Source organism: Humulus lupulus, chromosome 4 (assembly GCF_963169125.1).
Source record: "Humulus lupulus chromosome 4, drHumLupu1.1, whole genome shotgun sequence".
NCBI lineage: Eukaryota > Viridiplantae > Streptophyta > Magnoliopsida > Rosales > Cannabaceae > Humulus > Humulus lupulus.
Genome location: NC_084796.1, coordinates 74,774,308 through 74,793,173, shown reverse-complemented (window position 1 = coordinate 74,793,173; position 18,866 = coordinate 74,774,308). Strand labels below are relative to the sequence as shown.

The 18,866-nt window shown below is 40.9% G+C and overlaps 1 non-coding gene across 1 annotated transcript; it reads right to left on the bottom strand.

Annotated features, from left to right (window-relative positions):
- Nucleotides 1-18,043: 18,043 nt before the first annotated feature.
- LOC133833290 (small nucleolar RNA R71) lies at nucleotides 18,044-18,149 on the bottom strand. Its single transcript, XR_009892681.1, has one exon. It is a non-coding gene; the product is annotated as a small nucleolar RNA R71 (small nucleolar RNA).
- Nucleotides 18,150-18,866: the final 717 nt, after the last annotated feature.

The window sequence follows — 18,866 nt, the reverse complement described above, 5'->3', positions numbered from 1 at the left end:
CGCCCACCAGGGAACAAGACAAGCAGGAAGAAGCTCTTGGGGCCAAACTCTTGAGCCATGCCTTACGAGCAGCCAAAGACCGCCTTGCGCACATCGCGAAGAATGACCGCGTCAAAAATGCACTGGTCGAGGCAGAGAGTATGGCAGTCGACCAAATCCTGAACAGGACTCTAAACGAAATAGCCAGCGTAAGTGCCTCTTTATCTCTTAGGCCTTAGTCTTTTATTCTTTGTAATAGGTTCTAACTTTATCTTCTGTCCTCAAGCTTTGCTGTCTGCAACTGATGCTCGTACCCGCACCCAAGCCACCATTGAACAGGCTCGGGCAAAGGCCATCGAGAGGCACCAGGTGAAGGCAGCCGAGGAACTTTCGGCTGCAGAGGCCAGGCACGCAAAGGAGTTGGAGGCACTGGCTCAGCAGAGGGATGCCATGGTCACAAAGCTATCAGAGGCTGAAGCTACGAAGGCAGCTATAATAAAGCAGAGGGAGGAGTATCAAGATGCCAGCCGCACCCAGTATCGCGAAGTCAAGAGATTGGAAGAGGAGCATAAGTCCAAAGACGAGGCCATTGCTACTCTTGAGCGCAAAGTAAAGTAGCTGGAGCTTGACAACTCCAAGAATCTGGAAAGATATAAGAGGACGACGCTCCGGTGTTATTACAATTTCTGGAAACACAATCAGGGTGTCGACTTCAGCTATCTTTCAGAAGATGTCAGGACTGCTGAGCTGGCTCGCTGCACTGCTCAACTAGCTGAAGAGGAGGCAAGAGCCAGGGTCCCTGCTTCCCCAAGCATTGCTGGCGTAGAGGAAGAAGTAGTTGCTGGGGATGCTACCAACCAGAATGCTGATAAAGACCCTCCTGCTCCCAATGCCTCTTGAGCTTTTTTAATATTTTCTCTTTCTTTTGATTATACAACCCACAGGTCGTGATGTAAAGACAATTCCTTTTTTGAATTTGCTGCATGGGCAGCAAACCTTTTTTTTTATTTGAACAGTTACATCCAAGCAGTGATGCTTGCGGTGTAAGAGATTACATCATGATGCTATAACATTTTCATTTATTATAACATTTGTTCGTATGACTGAACTTCACATAGTACTTTGGCTTGATTTAACAAAATATAAATTTTGAAAAATACTCTAAGTACCTTAGCATGCTTTCACTCATTTTGTTCATGTGTTTACATACCTCATGGTATGCTTTGCTATCGATGTGCCTTATATGCCCCCCAAGTGATCGAGGAGCTTTAGGTCCTTGGTTACTTGCCTTGACCACGACCTGTTCAAACATTTCGGCTCGGGAGAAAAAGTAATACTTATAATACAGCAAAACAACACACGTAATGAACAAATACTTGTAAATATAAATTTACAAAGGTTGGCAAGAATGACTGGTTGCGCACAGTCCCTTATAATCTCGTATTAATAATGGACTAAACATGTCTTTACGAGTGATTCTAAAATAGAATCTTACATATACGAGCGATTAGCCATACAGCGTGGCTAACCCTCTTTGCTAAACTTGTAAAAAGTAAAATTTAATACAAGCCAGTCCTTTAAAAAGGACTGTTCACTGATAGTACTTGCGCAGGTGTTCTCCATTCCAATAACGTGGAACGAGATCTCCGTTCAAGCGTGTAAGTTTGTAGGTCCCGGATGAAGGACTTCTTCAATCTGGTAAGGTCCTTCTCAATTAGGTCTGAGTACTCCAGCAGTGGGGTCGCGGGTGTTTAAGAAAACTCGTCGTAGCACCAAATCTCCGACGTTGAATTTTCTTTCTTTAACATTGGAGTTAAAGTACCGGGCGACTTTTTGCTGGTACGCAGCAACTCGGAGTTGGGCTTTCTCCCGTATCTCGTCAATCGAGTCTAGGGATTCCATCATCAGTTGGCTGTTCTGGTCTTGGTCGTATGTTAATCGTCGATGTGAGGGGGGATCTAATTCGACAGGCAACATCGCCTCATATCCGTAGGCTAAGGAAAATGGGGTATGTCCTGTCGCTGTTCGGTGAGACGTTCTATACGACCAGAGGACTTCAGGCAGCTGCTCTGGCCACGCTCCCTTAGCTTCTTCAAATCTCTTCTTCAGGGTATCTTTAAGAGTTTTATTCACGGCTTCGACCTGCCCATTCGCTTGGGGGTGTGCAACTGAAGAAAAGCTTTTGATAACTCCATGTCTTTCGCAGAAGTCGGTGAATAAGTCGCTGTCAAATTGGGTTCCATTTTCTGAAACTATCTTTCTAGGCAAGCCATATCGACAGACAATGTTCTTGATAACAAAGTCAAGAACTTCCTTGGTCGTGATGGTAGCGAGCGGTTCAGCTTCGGCCCATTTGGTGAAGTAATCGACTGCTACGACTGCGTACTTTACTCCGCCCTTCCCTGTAGGTAGGGATCCAATCAAATCTATCCCCCATACTGCAAAAGGCCACGGACTTTGCATCTGTTTTAATTCGTTCGGAGCTGCTCATGGAATCTTGGAGAACCTTTGACATTTATCGCATCTTCGTACAAACTCCACCGAATCCTCGTTCATAGTTGGCCAGAAGTAGCCGTGCCTTAGAATCTTCTTTGCCAAACTCTGCCCCCAGCGTGATCCCCGGAGAAGCCTCCATGCACCTCTTTCATGAGTTCCTTAGCTTTTTTCGGTGTAACGCATCTGAGTAGTGGCAAGGAATATCCTCTTCGATACATAACACCATCGACCAGTATGTACCTAGCAGCTCGCCTTTGTAGAGTTCTGGCTTTGTTTCTATGTTGGTAGCGTACCATTTGTTAGATACTCCAAATAAGGTGCCATCCATGTATCCTCCATTCGAATCTCCATACTGGATTCGACCGCTTGTATGCTTGGCTTACTCAGTCTTTCCACTGGCACAATGTTCAAAGTGTCAGCATCCTTCGCGCTCGCGAGTTTGGCTAAGGCATCTGCGTTTGAATTCTGATCCCGCGGAATTTGCTGAAGGGTGTACTCCGTGAATTGGGCTAGCAAGTCTTTTGTTTTATTCAAGTAGGCCACCATTTTTAAGCCTCGTTCTTGATATTCTCCTAAAACTTGATTCACCACCAGCTGTGAATCACTGTAAATATCAAGCGTCTTTATGCTCATATCTTTCGCCATCCTCAATCCAGCGAGGAGTGCTTCGTATTTGGCTTCATTATTTGACGCGGTGAAGTCGAACCTAATATGTAACACCCTACTACCTCAGAGCCGTTACTAAGTGAGTTTAAAACGGAAATTGTGCAACTAACTGACTCTACGAGGTTTCTAAAACCAAAAGTGTGACTTGATCAGAAGTTAAGGCTGTAGTTTTTGAAAATGTTTCGTTTCATTGAAAACATTAAGTATCAAACATCCGGGATCCCAAAATAAGGTTCACAAAATATTTACAACTCAAAAATAGATTTACACTTGATCAACTATCAAAAGAATAGGTTAATACAGCCATAATCAAAACACCCCCAACCAAAGCAGTCGGGCAGGCCGAACATGTACGCGCCGCCCCCACGCTCTCCATACTCATGGCCAGTTGACTGACTCCTTGCTTTTACCTGCCACATAGAGCACCCATGAGCCGAAGCCCAGCAAGAAACTCGTACAGTATATAACATATGCATAGAATATAGCTGACATATAATCCACTGATAAATAGGAAAACCATTAGACTGAACAAGCATGGCCATGCCACCCCAGAGGCCTTACCAAAGCCTGGGGTATCGGTCCTTACCGTAAGGATAACTCACGTATCCATTGGGTCCCACCCTGGCTATAAGCACTCCATGTGCTAAGTGTTACTTCCGGCCCCAAGGCCGTTCTCGGCCTTCGTCGCTCTCGGCCTTAGCCGTTCATTTCATTATAATCACGCATATAGTACATTTCAAAATAATCATTCAAACATATAATAATTCATTTAAGGTTATACATTCGCACATAATACAATCTAGGGCCATGCCCTGCAATAACACTGTGGGCCCATGCCCTGTTCTCGGGTGTTACGGTTTTCTTACCTTTCAATTCGATAGCTTTGATCACCTGACTCCTCGAGCACGATCCTACTCGAGCCCTAGTGCTCACCTAAACAAAATCCATAAGTCAAAGTCATTACCAAACCTCAAGTCCAAAACCTAGCCTCGGGACCAATCCCAAGCCCCCGGGAAGTCCTAGATCCACAAAACAAGGTGGTGGATTCGAGCCCCGAACCCTAGGTCAAAATCCCTCAACAAAAGCCCAAAAACCCCTTTCTGTGAACAGTGCAGCGCTACAGCGCTCTTAAGAGGGCGCTGTAGCGCTACAAGCAGAACAACACATCCCCAGAAACAGGGCCTAGCGCTACAGTGCCCAAAGACTAGCGTTGTAGCGCTAGTTGCAGACTGGCAACCCCAAAAATTGTTTTCTACAATTTCTTTCAACCATTTCAACCCCAAACTAGTCCAAATCTTTCCCAAACCCAAAACCAAACTTATCAACACCTCACACTCATCCCAAGCATCCCAAGAACTCATAACCCAAGCTCAAGCAACCCAAAACTCAAGATCTACCACAATGAACCCTAAACCCAGAAATTCAGTCAAACATCAAAGTTAAGGACTTAGAAATCATACCGTGGATGGAGATTCGACCTTGAGTTGAACCCTAAACCTCCTTAGGTTGCTCCTTCTCAATCTTGGCCTGATTTTCCCAAAAATCCCCATCTAATTAGCTTAAATACACAGCTCAAACCAGTCAAACCCTAAAACTGAAATTTCTAAAACTTACCTCAATGTTTGATGAGTTCTTGCTAATCCCTTGCCAATCTTCAAGTCTAGCTTAGGATCCATGATGCTCAGCCTACCCTAGCTCTCCACTGAGCTTAACTCCAAGAAAAATGAAGGGAAATGGTGGGAGAGCCACAAACCGATCCTTTGAAGAAAACCCACACTGTTTTTCTCTCTTTTCTTTTTCTTCCTTCTTTCTTTCTTTCTACAGCCTTACCACTCTTTTCTACCAATTCCACTAAGTATAAAGCTCCCTTTAACTAATCTCTAAAAAGCCTAAAGACCAAAATGCCCTCCCTATTAAATCTAACCCTTTTTGTCCATGTAGGGCCATTTTAGTCATTTTACCCAATTCCCACTAATTCCTCGAGTGTCTCTAATAATTTCTCGCTTGCTACCCAATACCTGATTAATCACCAAATATATCCCTCATCATCAAGATTAACCTCAATATATTTCCAAATTCCCATTTAAACTCCCCAGGCTTAACCCCAAGCCGGGTATAAATTCCCGCTTTGACTTTTCCGCTAACCCGCTCATTCTAGGATCGTCTCGAGTCACAGATCACAGATATCAACACAGTCATGCCCAAAATGGCCAAATTACAATTATGCTCTTCTAAGACAATCAGGTCTACATGCATACTAATACACATAGTCATGCATCTCAAATAGTCAAATAGTCATATAACATGCATTAAATCATAATCATACATTTAACTCATTAAAGTCACACACAAAATCCCATTATGCCCTCCAGGCACACTAATCAAGGCCCTTAAGCCTTATTACTAATTTTGGGTCGTTACATAATAGCGCAGTGAAATCGATGCCCTTTCGGCGTTATCAATATCACTCCCGCTTCTGCGTGGGATTCGTTAGACGACCCATCCGTGAATAATTTCCATGAAGGGGCTTTCTCTTGAGGCTCAGGCGCACTAGGCTGTTTGCACTACTCGCTGTCTGGGAGTTCGGTGAACTCTGCAATAAGGTCAGCCAAAACTTGTCCCTTGACTGCTGCTCGCGGTGAATAAGTTATATCGAACTGCCCCAGTTCGACTGCCCATTTTAATAATCGTCCAGCCGCTTTTGGTTATTGGAGGACTTGTCGAAGGGGCTGGTCGGTTAGAACTGTAATAGGATGGGCTTGAAAGTAGGGGCGCAACTTTCTAGAGGCCAGGATTAGGCAATATGCTAACCTCTCGATTGGTGGATATCTCAATTCTGCCCCGATCAGTCTCTTGCTGACATAATAGACTGCCATTTGTACGCATTTTTCCTCTCGCACTAGTACTGCGCTAGCAGCAACTTCAGTAATCGCCAGGTAAATAAACAAAGTTTCTCCTTCGATCAGCTTTGATAAGATGGGAGGTTGTGCCATATGGGCTTTCAAGGCTTGGAATGCTTGCTCGCAGTCTCCTATCCATTCAAACTTCTTATTTCCCCTAAGTAGAATGAAAAAAGGGACGCACTTGTGTGTTGATTTCGAAATAAATCTACTTAGGGCTGCGATTCTCCCGGTTAAACTTTGTACATCTTTGATCCTTTCTGGCAACTTCATATCGATCAGGGCTTTTATCTTGTCGGGGTTGGCTTCGATTCCTCTTAAATTTACAATAAACCCTAAAAACTTCCCTGATCCAACTCCGAAGGAACATTTAAGGGGATTTAACTTCATTTAGTATTTGTTCAATACATCAAAGCACTTTTGTAAATCCCTTACATGTCCTTTTCCTTTTTTAGACTTTACCAGCATGTCGTCCACATATACCTCCATGTTTACTCTGATCAGCTCCTTAAACATGTGGTTGACTAGCCGTTGGTAAGTCGCACCTGAATTTTTCAGTCCGAAAGGCATTACTTTGTAACAGTATAAACCCGTATCGGTCCGAAAGCTGGTGTGATCCTCATCGGGGGGATGCATGCTAATCTGGTTGTAGCCCGAATACGCATCCATGAACGAGAGGATTTCGTGCACTGCAGTTGCATCGACCAGCTGGTCGATTCTTGGGAGTTGGAAGCAGTCCTTTGGGCAGGCTTTATTGAGGTCTGTAAAATCCACGCAGGTTCGCCATTTTCCGTTTGGCTTGGGAACCAGCACTGGATTGGAGACCCACGATGGATAAAACGCCACCCTGATGAACCCATTCTCCTTTAACCTTTCAACTTCTTCTTTTAAGGCTCTCGATCTATCCTTATCGAGTAGCCTTCTCTTTTGTTGCACGGGTGAAAAGGTCTTGTCTATGTTCAGGACATGGCTGATGACTGCAGGATCTATCCCAGCCAGGTCTTTGTGCGACCAGGCGAAAACCTCCTGGTTCTTTCGTAAAAATTCCACCAATGCGTGCTTCGTGGTAGGTTCTCAGTTTTTCACAACCTTCACGACTCTGGTCGGGTCTTTTTCATCGAGTTGGACCTCCTCAAGGTCCTCGACGGGTCCAACGTTTTCCTCAAAATCCCCAAAGCGAGGATCTAAGTCTCTATCCTCACTTTGGGCAACACCCTATTTGGTGACTTCATCACCGGATTGGGCTTGTGTATCAAATGTCATCTGCAACCTATCGGAGGTAGTGCTCTTTAGCGTTCCATTCTTCGCCTTTGTGATTGAGGCGTTGTAGCACTCCCTGGCTTCTCTCTAGTTCCCCAACACGCGACCTACCCCCGCGTCTGCTGGGAACTTCATGGCCAAGTGCCACATAGAGATGACGACCCGTAGATCAACCAGTATAGGCCTCCCAATGACGACATTGTACGCTGAAGGACAATCGACCACTACAAAAGTGGCGAGTAATGTCCTTGTTGCAGGCGTTGTACCCGTCGTCACTGGTAGTTTGATCAATCCGGCGGGGGCGAGTCCTTCTCCAGAGAAGCCGTATATCGTTTGGTTGCCCGGGCTCCAAGTCCTTAACGGACAATTTCATGCGTTCCGGTGTTGACTTATACAGGATATTGACTGAACTTCCTGTATCGACCACCACTCTCTTTACCATCATGTTGGCCATCTGGATGTCCACGACCAGCAGATCGGAATGTGGGAAACGGACATGTTGGGCATCGCTGTCAGAGAAGGTTATTTCACCTTCCTCTGACCGAGCCTTTTTTGGTGCGCGGTCTTCCACAGTCATCATCTCGATGTCCTGGTCGTGGCGCAGAGTCCGAGCATATCGTTCCCTGGCCTTTCCGCTATTTCCCGCGAGGTGCGGGCTTCCACAGATGGTTAAGAGTGTGCCAGTCACGGGGGCAGGCTGTAAGGGTGGCGAGCATTGGCGCATGCGCGCCTGCTCGTTGCTACCCGGAGCTTCTCGTTGGGAATTTCCCGAGGCCCGTATGTATCTTCTCAAGTGTCCTTGTCTAATAAGGAACTCGATTTCGTCTTTCAACTGGTTGCATTCATTGGTGTCATGTCCGTAGTCGTTATCATAACGACAGAACTTGGTAGTGTCTCTCTTCGAAATATCCTTTCGAATGGGGCCAGGTGTTTTGTAAGGCACACTAGAACTTGTGGCCTGATAAACCTCTCCCCGAGACTCAATGAGGGCAGTGTAGTTAGTGAACCGAGGTTCATAACGATTACCCTTGGCTCGTTTATTGTCGGAGGTGGAAGGCTCATTATACGGTCGTTTTCCACCATTCTTGCCATTGCCGTTGCCGTTCCCGTTGCCTTTGCCGTTGTCGTTGCCATTAGGCTTGGACCCATTGGCGGCTTTGGCGGGTTCAGAAGCCTTCTTATCCTTGCCTGAGGGCTTTCCATCGTCGGCAATGGCTTCTTCGAGCTTGATGTAGCGATCAGCCCGGTCCAAAAATTCCTGGGTAGTTCTTACTCCTTCCTTTCGGAGACTTTTCCAGAGGGGAGAACGACGTTTAACCCCTGCGGTTATGGCCATCATTTTGCCTTCGTCCCCCACTGTTTTCGCTCCAGCCGCCGCTCGCATAAAGCGCTGGATGTAGTCCTTCACTGATTCTCCATCCTGCTGGCGAATTTCAACCAGCTGGTTTGCTTCGGTCGGATGCACACGACCTGCATAGAACTGTCCGTAAAACTCCCTTACGAACATTTCCCAGGAAACTATGCTTGCGGGAGGGAACTTAAAAAACCATTCCTGCGCGGCTTCAGAAAGTGTTGCAGGAAAGATCCTGCACCGAGCGTCTTCAGACACTTTCTGAATGTCCATTTGTATCTCAAATTTATTGACATGAGATACTGGGTCTCCGTACCCGTCAAAATGTGGAAGTGTAGGCATTTTGAACTTGCTTGGAGTTTCTGCATTAGCTATCCTTTGTACAAAAGGAGTGCCTTTCCTCCTATCGTGGTCGATATACGACATCCTTCCCCCGACCAGCTGCTGCACTGCTTGGTTGAGGGCATCTATTTGGGCCTGTACAGCGGCAGGAATCGCTGTGGCCTCTGTTGCTGTGGGGAGGTTATCGCCATTATGCTCGCGGCGATCATTGAGTACATCACACAATTCTTCGTCTCTTCTCCGCTGCTCACTACCCCCGAGCCGGTTGAAGACATTATTTTGCTTGGGCTGCCCCCCAGCGTCCCGTCTACTGGGCTGGTCATCTTGAGGTACCTGGCTCCTGCCTTTACCTCTTTCTTCATTCCTTCGGCTAGCGTTTCCCTTGCCTGAGTCGGCCTCATTATATCCATGGCAATCTCTGAACCTTGATTGGCTATGGTGGGATTGACTGTTCCCTCGATTTCCGTCCCTGGCTGAAACGTCCCGAACGTTAGAGGGCGGCTTGCGCTGGTCATGGTGTCCCCGTGCATTATCATGCCGTGGGGGAACCCGGACCGCAGAGCCTAACTCTGAGTCCCTCCTGTTACCAAGGGGATAATGACCTCTGTTCGGTAGGTTTGGCTCATCACCCCTACGGCGTCTAGGACTACGAGGCTGATGCTCGGCCCTATTCTGCCTTTGTGGCGGAGGATTGCCGCGACCAGCTTGGGATGGTGGCTGCGCCTCATGGTCCAGTGGGACATCGTCATGGGGCACCTGAGGCTTCTCGGGCCTTTGCGGACTCGAAGGCTGGATTGGTGGGCTAGGATTAGGACCCCACTGGGGTGGCCCATTGACAGGTTGGTCAGGCTGCGAAACAGGTGCGGCCTGATTCCTTGCCAGTTGGAAGGCCGCCTCAAGGGCTGCCATGGCTTCGCTCTGGCTGTGGTCCATCTCTGCCTGCCTTTCGCTTAATTCCACGCGCTGCCGTTCAATCTCCTGCTGTTGCCGCGCCACAACTTTGGCAGCAGTCTCTTGACTGGCTTTCAGACTAGCCAGCTCCTCCTGCAACGCCCCCAGGGTACTCTTCAGCGTTGCATCATCCATCTCTTCCTCCTCAAAGTCCAGATGTGGCTCATCCTCCGCCACGCTTGCAGGGGGAGGAGGAGGTGGGTTTGATGGCGCAGCAGCGGCCGCCTGTCCAGCTTTCCTTCCAGTTTTCGCCATTGATTTTCTCAACAATGATAAATCAAGCTCTCAATGAAAGCACCAGAATGTTGACCCAGATTTTGGTCATCTGACACGGAGTCGGAATATGCTTGATGTGAATGAATATGTTAAGAAGAATCAAATGACGAAAAGTAATAAGAACACGATATTTTATAGTGGTTCGGCCCCAGGATTTGGTAATGACCTACGTCCACTTAGACTGTTATATATATAAGAATCAAAGGAGTGATCAAAGAACAAGGGATGAGAAGATGGTTAGAACTTTTCTATTTTTCTTTTATTTCTTTAGAGAAAAATAAAGTGTGTTATTGTTTTCTTAAAAAACTTACTGCTTATTTTTCATCTAATGAAAAACATATTTAAATACTAAAATATCTAAGGCTCCACTTAATTTAATAATTTTATTAATTAAGTGAGGTCCTATTTAATTAATTAAATAATTAAATCACATTTAATTAATAAGATAACCATGAAATCATATTTAATTAATTAAATAAATGAAAAAGTAGCTACCCTATTTTTGATAGGGTCAAGCCCCCAACATTGCATAACAGTAGTGTAGGGCGCCTACCTCATATCATTTCTGTTGGTTTTTATTGATCAAATCAGAGATTATACGCAGTGGAACAACAATCAAATTGTTAGATCAATCCCATAAGATTTCTAGATCTACTTCTTCACATGCATATATATATATATATTGAATCAAGGACATGAACAGAAAAATTACCTCAGGTCCTTCCTTGCTGCTATCTTTTCGTATGGCTAAATCCTCGAGATCTCACTCCAAGATCTTCCAAAATGTTCTCAGGCACACAAAGAACGAGTGTGGGCTCGCTATACAAATAATAGGCAATAAACTATTTATCAAATATTCTCAACACATGAGATCTGATAAAGTTTGGACTTAGGTTTTTGTGAAGAACAATGACTTTAGTTTTTGTCACTATTCTCTTTCTCTGAGAGAGATTCCTAGATATTTTTCTATCCTTGAAAAGTTACTGTTGACCCAGATTTTGGTCAACTGACACAGAGTCAGAATATGCTTGATGTGAATGAATATGTTAAGAAGAATCAAATGACGAAAAGTAATAAGAACACGATATTTTATAGTGGTTCGGCCCCAGGATTTGGTAATGACCTACGTCCACTTAGACTGTTATTGATATAAGAATCAAAGGAGTGATCAAAGAACAAGGGTTCAATGAGTTTCACTAACCTCTGAAGAACAATACAATATTCCAAGGAGAATTACTCTAATCTTCAATAATTCCAAAGCCCAAAAGTCCCTTCCTTGAGCTCTCATTTTCTATTTATAGGCTCAAGGGGGATTACATAAGATCGTTACAGATATTCTCTCCTGAATAATCGGATACTCGGGAGATTGTGTGAGTTAAATTCGGGATTTACAAAGATCTTCACAGTAATGTTAAATTACATGCGGAACCATCGACTAGACTGGTCGGAGGTAAGACTGGGCTGCTTACTGCTTCTAATAAGTCTTCTGGTCAATGCACTAGCAGAGTTCCTCCAGATGTCAACCACGTGTCCAGGGATCAGTTGCCACGTCATCAATGCCAATTTTTTGGATAACAGTTACTTTCTGTGAAAAACTAATATCCAATATTCAATAATATCCAATATATTAAAATATTTGTTATTTTAAACAAATTAAAAATAACTGATCAGTTATTAGATTTTTGTTTAAATAATAATATTTTAATCTAACTAAAATTGTGGAATCAAGAGACTGAGTAAACTCTCTTATGCGTGTAGCACAGTGCCTGTGCACTGTGCCACACATGTACCACATGCCTGTGATGGCATGTGATTTTTCCCAATTTTTATTATTATTTAAATACCAAAAATCCCAAAAATAAATTAATTCAAAATTAATTATATTTTTGTTAAATAAAATAATTAATTAATTACACATAATTAAACAATAATTATGTTTGATACATAGAAAAATATTTTACTTATCACATAAGTCCTTTTTGCCCATTTTTGTATTTGCCTTTGACAGTGATTGTTTGAGCCATTTTGGGGACCATGGACCTATAACATTAAGCTCCAATAAATTGAAACTAAATAATTATACTCTTTAATTATAATAGTTAATTTATTAATTATGATATTACTCCACCATAAATTCAGAATTGCACTCTTTATGTTATAGATATACTTTTATAGAAATCTTTTTCTTAAGTCGTCCATTGATATAACCATCTTACAATAATTCAACCCTCTAATTAATTAGTTCATAAATTAGAATGGAAGAATTACCATTTAACCTTTCTAATTTACTTCTTATTCCTTAAGCACCATTAATTCACTAGTGAATAATTAATCTATAATCTAATTACAGATTTGAGCTCAAAATCATTCAATTCCAGAATTAACCCTTAAGAGAACTAATATACGATCCGTTAGGAAAGATTAGATTCCGTATTGTTGATACATGTTCCCAGCCATCCATGATATTAAATATCCAAAACAAAAGTCATTAGCTTCATTCTTTGAAGAGACCTTAACGAATGAATCAAAAGATTTAATAAACATGAACATGAGTTCATGAACACTCAGGATTTAGGTTGATCTATAAATGATCATCAGTTATGATATGAATTACAAGTTTTTATTGTTAAATGGTTTTTGGATAAAGACTCTAATTCATATCGGTCCATGTCATATATAATCATATTATATAAAGCACATTTACCGAGATGTCTTTCCACATCAATAATCCGAATCTAGATTATTTGTATCATTATGATACTCAGTAACCGTACTTACAACTCCAATTAAAGAATTTCATAACTTTAATTTGTTGTTGTTGACTATTTTTATTCATTCATGTGATCTTAATTCTCTCGTACTAATACAAGATCACATCCTAACAATTATTCAAACAATAATTTAACAATCTAAATATAACAATAATAATAAACTATTGTATTTATTTATTCATTAAAAAAACAAATGTCTTTACATGCTTTTAGGACACACTCCTAACAATTTCATGTTTGCTCCAACCACTTTTATGTTTCCTGATATTTTGTGATTCCAATTTTAAATATTTTTCAGATCATTATCTTCTAAATATTTACTTTATTTAAAATAAATGTTTTAATAAATAAAAATTTAAATTGATTATTGTCTTTTAATGTCACATATTAAAATTTTAAGAATACATAATTAATTCAAAAAAATTAATATTTATTTTTATATAGAAATTTCAAAAAATTCCTATATGCAATTTTGATATTGCTTTTTGATTGATTTCTAAAAGGAAATTTCAGTGTTTATGCATCATAGGGACTTCAAATAAAAAAAAATCTCTTGGTGTATTAACATTACATTTTAGTGCTATTAATTTTATTGTTTGTAATAATACTCCTCTCATTATTTTTATACCCAACTCTTCCTATTCTCTACTCTCTCTCTCTCTCTCTCGACTTTCTCTGAAAATGGCAGCCACAACACCAATATCACCACACATCCTCACCCCTCTCTCTTTCTCTGAAAATGGCAGCCACCCCCCCCCCCCCCTTCTCTCTCTGTACCGACCAAATCTCATCTCTCTTTCTCTTAACTTCAACATGGAAGTTTCACAAAAGAGACCCATAATAGTTTTGAAAGATTTGTAACTTAAACTCATCACAAGTATCACTTAAGACACTAAATACTGCATTTTGAACAAATCTATGCATGATTTTATATTTTATTTTTTGCGATTTTTTCAAATCTGAAACTCTTAAATCTATAGAAAATTGACTTTACTCGATGGTGTTCGATGCCAGCTAGATGGGGCCTTCAAAATCAATATTTTCATGAAAATTTGACTTTTATCGATGGTTGGTTGCTCGATAGTGGCTCGATGGTGCTCGATAAAATTCTTGCAAGAGGCATAATTTTTCACTCGAGTGTCCCTTTGGGGTGATTTTTTTTTTAAATTTGGGTATTTTCTTGAGATCTATACGTTTGAGATGTGTATATAAACATTTGGTTAGTGTACCAAACGCATAGAACAAATCAGTGGTAGTACAAATTTTAGAGAAGTGAGTATGGAACAAAACAGAGAGCATGTAAAGTTTGCGCAAGGCGCAGTAAGAATGAAGCATGCAAACAAACAATAGCAAAAAATTGAAATTCAGAAACTTTTGTGAAGCAGCATCGAGCATGGATGCAAAATGCAAGCAGAAGTCATTATTAATATACAACGAAAAGCGCCCAAGTCAAGGCCAATGTTCATACAGACAGGAGAAATGCTCAATGTAAAGAACAATAAAAACAAAGAAAAACAGCGATGAGAAGCCTATGCAGGGTCAATTGAGCGAATGCCCTCACTAGTGGCACCCTCGCCAGTGGCCCCCACGCAAGTGGCGCCCTCGTCAATGACACCCTCACCAATGACGCCCTCACTGGTAGTGCCCTTGCCAACAGCCACCTTGACGACAAAAACCTCAGTAGGTACAACTCCCTCAGCATTTCCTCACTTCGAGGTAACCTGATCAGTTCCATCCTCATTAACGACCTCAATAACATTGTTCCCCGAATCCTTGGTGACGCTGTCATCAATCTCTTCCTTGCCTGTCTCCTTAGATAGTCGAGCATGACAGTATGACAAAGTGATCGTAGTAGCTGGCTCACCCATGAAACTAAAACCGAGATTGTTGTTGAAGAGCCAAAGAAACAACATGTTGTTGGTCTTCTCGCCACCACCTATACAAGTCCCCTCAAACTGACAACTGGATTTGTCAAGCTCGGCCATGAGAGATACATCGATGGTGTCATGTTGAATCATCCACACTTCAGCATCCTGTCGACACCATGTTGTATCTTTGTTGAGTCCTCGTAGGCCTCACGAGCCCTCACGAGCCCTTGCTTTGAGGAAACAAGGGCAATGCAAGTGCTCCCAAGGTCAGAAAGGGCACTCTCAAGATTTGAGCGGGTCTTTTGGAGATCCTCGGTCTCCCGCTCAAGTTGGCGATGGAGCTTCACCACAGTTAGTGTCGCTTGAAAAGTAAAGAAAATTGTGAGAACATACTCATAACATAAAGAAAATGAGACAAGTCAAAATGATTACCATAACAGTGTTCTCCATCTGTTGGTGAGACAAGTCCAGAGAAGAGCAAGTGATCGTGATTAGTACTAAAAAATGTCAATTTATTGGTTTTAAAGTGTAAAATAAATTAAGTTTTAATTAATATTTTCATGAATTTATTGTAATATATTTTATAATTGAAAATATTAATTTTAATTTAATTAGTGTTTAATTTTCAAGAAATAAATTGTATTTGGACATTAATAAAAAGAAGAAGTAAAATTTAAGAAAAAGGGAAAAATGGCATTTTTGTGGTCCAAACCAAACAGGATTCGGCCCAAAAGGAACCTAGGCCCACTACATTCCCCTGCCAGCAGCGCACCACGTGGCGTAGCCTTTGTGCGACACGTGTCCGTGAGCCCAGTAGCACAGTGACCCGCGCACCCACCCAACTACCCGCGCCCCTGACCCGTGCCCCACCTGGCAACCCGATCCCATGATCCGCACCCCGACCCACTGCTGCCTACTTTCCTTCAGCCCAGTCATCCACGTGGCATTCCTCTATTGGTTGCAAATGGGTCAAAGCCCCAGCTGCCACCAACCACTTTCCAGCCCACTTTGTGTGCTCTTTGGGCCTTGAACATTACATTTTGAGTTGTAAAGCTCACATTTTGTGTTGTTTTAGAAAAAGAGGCATGTTGACCATTCACTAAAATAGCTAGGTTAATATTAATAATAAGATTTAATTTTTCAAAATCATATTTTATTATTAATGTTTCAGATTTATTTTGTAAACCCCATTTGTAGTCTAATTTCATTTTAGTCCTTTTATTTTTATATAAATATGGACTCTTCTTTCACATTTGGGATGTAATTTTTAGAGTCAAGAAGTTATAGAAAAATTTATACTCACTTTCTTCTTAGAATTTTGTGAGAATCATGAGCATAACTAATCTAGGAAGGTTAGGGATGATTCCATATGCTAGTGATGTTATTTTGCTACTTTGATTTACTATGTTCTTAATATAATGCATTTGAGTTGTTTATGTTCTTTCATCCTAATCCTTATTTTGTTATCTTTATTTACTTGTAATAATAATATATAAGATTAGTTATGCTCTTTTTATGTGCTTCTAATTAGTAAAAGAAATATTGATACATAATTTTATGTCTAATCTTTTATTGCATTATTACCCTTTGGTATTTTGTCATTTTTAGATTTTTCATAAGATTAACATTGTGCTCCTAAAGTAAATAACTTTATAGCTCAAATGGACTTTTGTTAGAAAAGAATATAGACTTTAATGTTAGATTTTCCAAGTAAATGTTGGGATGTGAATTATTTACTCGTGTAGTTTTGTAAATCAAGTAACTAAGTAACTAAACAAGCATATGGATGATTCTTGAAACATTTCTACTTTTCAACTCTTGATTACTTCTTATTTTATTTCACTTAACTTGTCTCATTTCGTCATTTAACCAAAAAGACAACAAAGATTCCTAAATATATTTTTATTTCCATTTCTATTTATTTCATGTGACTAACTTTTTGTGTTAGTTTTCTACTAATCTTTTGGTATTAGGTTACCTCCTTTTGGATCGGTCGCTCGACTTTTACTACAACTACCGCTTAGTGGTTGTCACATTTTGGGCGTTAAACAAATTTTGGTGTTGTTTCCGGGGAGGTAGTTTTCAAGAGTTTTAGTGAAATTTTTACCATGACGTTAGTAAATTTATTTGTATTTTTGTTGGTATGAATATTGTGTTAGTTTAGTGTTCTTTCATTTGTGTGTTGTATTCTTTTTTATTTACTGGTTTTTAGTTAATTTTAATATTGTTTAAAAAAAGCATAACATTTTTCATAAAATTTCAATCATAAAACGCTTAGTATTGGGAACAATTGTGTAATATTACAAATGGTAGAAACTTATATTATTATGTCTACAAAGATTGGTTGTTAAATAAGGTTTGTGATAGCATTACCCCCCACACTTACCTGGGAACCTCGGAGAGTTCTGTCTAGGGAAGTGTGGGCCTGGGAACATTTCAAGCATAAACCTTTGCACTATTACAATTTTGAACTTATTACTATAAGAAAACTAAGCCTATTCTTTCAAAATAAGCAATTTTACTCTGCTTAAAGGTTGTTTGGTCAAAAATGTTTAACTTGTGATCCACTATACTTACTCAGTAACCTCGCGAAGTTCTATTAAGGCGTTGGAGATCACCCCAAAACCTCCAAATCTACCTGGGAACAAGTTTAACAAAAAAATCAAATAAATAAAAACACATAATAAATTTAATTCTGATTTCTGAGAGTGGATGAATCATCACGAAACTTCTAGTGAAACTTCTTCCAATTAATCCACCACTCCTTCCAGAACTCCTTCCACCATTCCTGCTTCTCCACAAACATTAGTTGATAATGATCCAGTCGCAATGGCTCTCACTGACTACCTCCATCCTACTCGCACTTCCACACCTTCAAGCATTATCTTCCCTCCTAATATGCCCGCGTTAGACTTTAAACCTGACATGATTCAACTCTTGCCCACATTTTATGGAATGGAAAATGAAAGCCCATACGTGCATATTAGATGATTCGAGGAGGTAGTAGCCACGTTCTATAGCTGAGCTGAAAATGTTGATTCAGTGCGATTAAAGTTCTTCCCTTTCTCCTTGAAGGACAAAACCAAAAGTTGGTTATACTCTTTGAAACCTAGGTCAATTGGAACATGGGAGTAAATAACCAAATCTTTCTTTATGAAACACTTCCCTAGCAATAAGACCAACAGTCTAAAGCGACAAATTTTCACATTTTTCCAAAAGGACAATGAAACGTTTGATCAAGTCTGGGAAAGATTCAAGGATCTGTTGAATCAGTGCCCGCACCATGGCTATGAGAACTAGCGATTGATCAGTTATTTCTATGAAGGCCTCACGAGTCGTGAGTGCTAGTTTGTAGAAATGCTATGTGTTGTACCCTAATTTTAGTTTGGGTACAGCTGGAAAATAAATATACGGATAAATAACCAAGGAGATGATATATGTTTATTATCCATGTAAGCAACTCCGGTTTCACATGGGCACATGTGGTGTTAGGCATCCTGTGTTTAACTCGAGCTACATACATGAAGGTTGTGAAGCACGAGCTCGTAATATTCAAACAGATGTCGAAGTACGAGCTCGGAGAAATATCATCCAACTCGTGGTATCTCTGATATATTGCGTACCCGCGGATCCCTAAAGACATGGGTATTTTTATAAGATTATTTATAATCAGCCTGTCATATTTAATGTCTCAGATATTAGGAGAACATTTACTTTATGATCAAATCATATCCAGGTATAAATGGGAATAGTTTATATTAAATGTAATAAATATGTAAATTCGTGATTGACTCATGCGATTACCCAAACCTGTCCATGGAATTTCTCTATAAATTCTGAGAATATTGGACAGGAAACAGGATGATTATTCTGTAATACTGAAACTCTGCCAAAATAGAGAGAGAAACAAAAATAATATAGACTCGTGGACTAGGTGGATTTTAACCACTGAACCACGTAAAAATATTTGTGTTCTTGTGAATTCATTACAATTTTTGGTTTACTA